The sequence below is a fragment of the Rutidosis leptorrhynchoides genome, chromosome 3, assembly GCF_046630445.1.
Source record: "Rutidosis leptorrhynchoides isolate AG116_Rl617_1_P2 chromosome 3, CSIRO_AGI_Rlap_v1, whole genome shotgun sequence".
Lineage (NCBI taxonomy): Eukaryota > Viridiplantae > Streptophyta > Magnoliopsida > Asterales > Asteraceae > Rutidosis > Rutidosis leptorrhynchoides.
Window position 1 is genome coordinate 57,959,164 of NC_092335.1, and position 6,223 is coordinate 57,965,386.

A 6,223-nucleotide genomic window follows, 5' to 3' on the forward strand; every position below is an offset into this window, starting at 1 on the left:
TTCAAGAAACTACCGAGAAGATCATTCAAATTCAACAACGGTTGAAAACCGCCCAAAGTCGACAAAAGAGTTACGCGAACATTAAAAGAAAAGACATAGAATTTGAAGTTGGAGAGATGGTCATGCTTAAGGTTTCACCTTGGAAAGGCGTTGTTCGATTTGGTAAACGGGGGAAACTAAATCCAAGGTACATTGGACCATTCAAGATTATTGATCGTGTCGGATCGGTAGCTTACCGACTTGAGTTACCACAACAACTCGCGGCTGTACATAACACTTTTCACGTCTCAAATTTGAAGAAATGTTTTGCTAAAGAAGATCTCACTATTCCATTAGACGAAATTCAAATCAATGAAAAACTTAAATTCATCGAAGAACCCGTCGAAATTATGGATCATGAGGTTAAAAGACTTAAGCAAAATAAAATACCAATCGTTAAGGTGTGATGGAATGCTCGTAGAGGACCTGAGTTCACCTGGGAATGTGAAGATCAGATTAAGAAGAAATACCCGCACCTATTTCCAGAAGATTCGTCAACACCTTCTACGGCTTAAAATTTCGGGACGAAATTTATTTAACGGGTAGGTACTGTAGTGACCCGAAATTTTCCATGTTTATATATATTAAATGAGATTGATATTTATATAATTAAATGTTTCCAACATGATAAGCAATCAAACTTGTTAAGACTTGATTATTTGAAATGAGTTTCATATAGACAATTGACCATCCAAGTTGACCGGCGATTCACGAACGTTAAAAACTTGTAAAAACTACATGGTGTTATATAAATGGATATATATATGGTTAACATGAGATTATTATAAGTAAGTATCTCCATAAATATGTTAACAATGAGTTACATACAAACAAATGAGATTATTGATTTAAGAAACTCGAAAATGATATATATAACGATTATCGTTATAACAACGTCTTACTAAATACATATGTATCATATTAACATATTGGTACACTAAATTTAACATGATAAAATGATAATTAAGTAAATCATTAAGTGTGTTAACAATGAACTACATATGTAAAAACAAGACTACTAACTTAAGGATTTCGAAACGAGACATATATGTAACGATTATCGTTGTAATAGTATTTTAACATATATATATGATGTTAAGATATATTTATACACCATGTTATTATGATAACATAATAATTTAACATCTTATTTAAGTATTATAACAATGGATTAATTACATTTAACAAGATCGTTAACTTAAAGGTTTCAAAACAACACTTACATGTAACGACTAACGGTGACTTAATGACTCAGTTAAAATGTATATACATGTAGTGTATTAATATGTATTAGTACACTTTTAAAAGACTTCAAGACACATATCAAAGTTCTACTTAGCAAAAATGCTTACAATTACATCCTCATTCATTTTCATCAACAATTCTACTCGTATGCACCCGTATTCGTACTCGTACAATACACAGCTTCTAAGATGTATATTGATGTGGTAGCGTGGGGGTACGTGATAGTACTATATTTTACTACGAAATACGTTACAATTTACACAAGTTTTAATTATTTATTTACAAATGGGATATACCTAAACCTTGCTACAACACTATAGGCAGTGTACCTAATCGTATAGTAGTGTAGTTTTTAGTAATTCCGGTTCATTCCGCAGGGAGCAGGCTTATTGCACACTATATTTTTAAACAATTATATTTGTACAAAATATATTATATTAATAATATATAAAAGGGGGTTTACCGTTTAATGACCGGTTTGTCGATTTTATATTTTAAGCGAAGCGTAAAGTAAATGACGATATTTAACCAATATAAAATAAATAACAATAATTAAAATGACAATAAATAAAAGTACGAGGAAAAATGAAATAAAATATATTATGCTTATTTAAACTTCCGTAACTATGATGTTTGACGTTTTAATTTTAATTTTTTGTCCTGGGTTAATTGTCCTTTTTCCTGGATGTATTTGAAACCTATCTGGTTTTTGTCCACAATAGTTCATCGATCATAATTATAAAATGCTCGGCAAATTTAACCTTATGCCCGAAGTCAAATATTCCAACAGACTGGGGATTCGAACTGTAACAAGGTCTTAATACTTTGTTTAATGAATACACCAGGTTATCGACTGTGTGTAATCCAAGGTTTTAATACTTTGTTAAAAATTACACCAATTACCCTTGAATGTAATCCACCCCTGTTTTAATGAGTCCATTGACTATTAATCCATCCCTGTGTCCGGTCAAATGAACAATTATTAGTATTTATAGATATCCCGCCCTTCGTGTCCGATCGAGCGTATGTGGTTATTTATATCTACGTCAAATTGTAAATCTCTATATTAATTTAATGAGGTATCATTTAGTTAATATAAATCCCATTAATAGCCCATAGTCTAATTTCCACAAGTGTCGTTCTTTTGTCAAAACCCCAATTATGGTACAAAGCCCAATAACCCCATCTTTAATATTTAGCCCAACATCATAATTACTTCGGCTCAAATAAGCATAATAATAACTTAGTTACGAGACGTTAATTTAAAAAGGAGAACATAACTTACATTGAGTATTTATCGCTTAGTGTTACACGGACAGAATTTCGACTTCAAAAGCCCGTAAAATAACCTTTACATAACCCAAACTAATCTAATATAAAACTAACCTATACTATATATATACATATATATTATATATATATATATATATATATATATTATATATTACAGAGTATTATTATTATTATTATGTATATATATATTTTTTTAAAACTGCAGAAGCTCGTGGCCTTTTATAGGCATTTTGGAATCTGGCTGCTCCGCGAGTCGTGGAGTTTTTGGCCTTCAAACTCCGCGAGTCGTGGAGTTTGATTTTTCAACTCACAATTTTTTGGATCTTAGCTTGTTGACGTAATTAAATAATAATATAATATATAAATAAGTTTAAGAATTATTTAAATATTATATTTTATTTATGTGCATAGTTAACTTGTAATTTTTTCACCGTTGCATCGCGCGTTGAGAGTTGACTCATGTCCCGGTTCCGGATTTTCGAACGTCCTTTCGTATAATTTAATATCTTGTACTTTGCGTTCCGTAACTTGTACTTTTGTCATTTTTAGACGTTTCTTATCAATAAATTGAACCACTTGGATTGTATCTTGTACATTTGAGCTTTTTGATCATTTGCGTCTTCAAATCGTCGTTTTCGCCTTTTGTCTTCGCACTTATTTAATATAAACGATTACAACTTAAGATAGGACAATTACAACTAAATAATTTACATATTGGGAGGATATTGCTACTAAATATATGTTCATTTAGAGCACTATCAAATATCCCCACACTTGAACGTTGCTTGTCCTCAAGCAATACAGAACTTGAAATTAAATCAAACGAATCACTTCTTTATTCTTCACACTTTATACATCAGTGATTTTGATACGGCGGTATAAACAATGATAGTAACGATGTGGTTTACAGTCCCACATGACTATGAAAATGTAGATCCTTAAAGAAACATTTGATCTTTTTGAAAATTTAATCTAGCTTTTACCCTAGATAAGTTTTCCGGAATAACCCTTCACCGGTGTTGCAAAATATTTTTGTGGGTTTTGTGGGTTTCAGATTTGAAAATTTTAGCTCAAAACTTATGGTTTTGTGTCACCCACTTGCTAACCTTGTATTAGGAAAGCAACACGTCCAGTTTACTTGTCCCGTATATTACCTTTCGGTAAACTACCGTCCGGTTGTAAAGGAAAGCGATGAATAAGCAACTGTTAAGGCAATGTCCCGTGACTTGCTTTTGATTATGGTCTATAACGTGTCGGACACAATTACTATCCTTTGTAGGAGCAATAGTAAAGCTCACCCTTATAATTTTTCGGTCTGGCACAAGGTCCTGTCTTCGACCATGCTATGCAACCACCGTTCTTACGGTTGACACTCGATTTGGTTCAGGTGACCTAATGAATTCCAGGTGAATTCCTAGGATTTTACGTTCAATGGTAATGAACGCATTGAAAATAGGTTTTCAGAAAACAAATCGGTTTGTAATTTTTGATCAAAATATTTTCTCGTTCAAGCTCGAGTTTAGATATCATTGAATTCCATGAGTTTGAATTCTCAATCTTTAAGGTCAATCTCAAGGATTGAGTAATATCAGTCTTAAAAGCTGATTTTTTATCTTTTAAGGAGATTATCCTTTCTGGGGATCTGATTCATTAGTCTTATCAAGCTAATTTGCATGGTGCCCCCCATTGTACGAGATAAATCCTTCTCATGGTTAGGATAAATCTGACCACTTGGCGACCCTGTTTGATGCTGAGGTCCGTGGATTTCCTGCTGATTTTAGAGATGACTTTTCTAGATTTTTCGTCAACCTACAGCTGGTCTGGACGACAACTTCATGACCTAAATCAAGAAGCGCGTTTCTTTTTCGGAAGACTTTACTTCCTTTTAATGATGGAATTGATTCATCGTGTAGATCCATCTTTTCTTTCAAATATATTACAGTAAATCGTGTAAAACTGATTAGAATCGTCCAAAACAAAAGTACCTGCAATAACTTTACAGAAACATGTGATAGATAGTTTTTAATTGAATAACTTGGTACATTCTCCCCACACTTAGTTTATTTCTTTGCCTTTTTATTCTCCTTTATTCCATTTTAAATGAATTCAATCATTTTAGGGTGTTTCTCAATTTATGTCCTTTCTGAGGTAACGATAATTTCGGTATTAACACCTAGTTTTCATCGTTCATAAATATGTATAAACATGATTTTGACTTCATTTAGTTGAAAATTTTTCAAATTTTCACAAAATTTGGCAAATAAACTAAGTGCAAACCCGAGAGAATTTATAACCCTTCCCCACACTTGAGATCATGCAATGCCCTCATTTGAATGAAATCAGACTATAATTATAAATTCATGAGGGTGATTAGTGTAGAAAAGTAATTAAAAATACCCAGTTTGTAATTACAAAGCTCGTCGAATGATAGATGGCGCGCCTCATCGTTCATTCCTTCTTGTTTTATCACACATATTTTTCTTCAAAAACGGTTGCTTTTCTGAACTGTTTGCTAATCTTTAAAAATGCGTCTTTTACCCTAATTTATTATGCATGTTTATTAACGAGTTATGCACTAACCCGAACTCCTAATTTAACGTTAAGTGGGGTTAGACTTCCCCACACTTAGCTGACGACATGTGAAGTCGGTAGAATAAGTTCCATGAATTAAAATAGTGAGCCAGTTATTTACATCTCGGGTGGTGTATAATATATCAATGGGTTTAAAGTTTAGACTCACCCGATCGTCACTACTTAATTCTTTTTTAAGTGTAGCTTTTAGTAAATGGATATGTCTCTTTTCTGGTTCTTGGTCAAATGGATCGATATACACCGACATACTTATTTCTATAGGGTGGACAATTCCTAATATTTCCTTCCTTTTGTTCTCAGGATCAAAGTTTTCACCTCTATTACCTAATTGGGTAAAATTCGAGGTGTCATTATCTATAACAGCTCGTAGTTCATTTCCGGTGGATGACTCGTCTATTGAGAATATTGGGTTGGAAGGTTGTGGAATGGTGAAGTTCGGTTTGGCCTCGGGGGTAAAATTTTCAACGTTATCGTATTCCCAAGAGTACCAATTTGTCACCCTTACTTCTTCTTTATCCATTGATGGATCGATGATTTCGTCGGTAGAGGCTAATGTGTCGATATGTTGTGAAATTGGTAAGACTGAATAAAAAGTATCATCGGGATAGTTGGTGATTTCGGAGCTCTCGAATTCATCAAAATTCGATGATATGAGATTTTCTTACACACGACTCCTCAGATCAACAGGTGTGTAGTCTGATAGAGTTTCAGCTTGCCGGTTTACAAACTCTCTCATTTGTTCATTTTGAGCATTGAGTTCTTCGAGTTTGATTTTCATATTGTCTAATAAATTTTCAGACACGTAATTTTCCTCGTCTACTGGTTGTTGAGTTTGGAAATATTCTTGGGAATAATCCCAATTTAAATTGTATTCTTCATAATCATTCCATTCAGGTTCCGTGGGTGCGTAATTTTCTATAGGAACGTAATAATAACATTCCCATGTTGAGTGATAATCTCCACAGATTTCACAACCAGTTATTGTTTCGTCATTCGTGATCCAAGATTGACCGAACGAATTGTCATCAACACCCATTTGAGAGTATTGATTTAA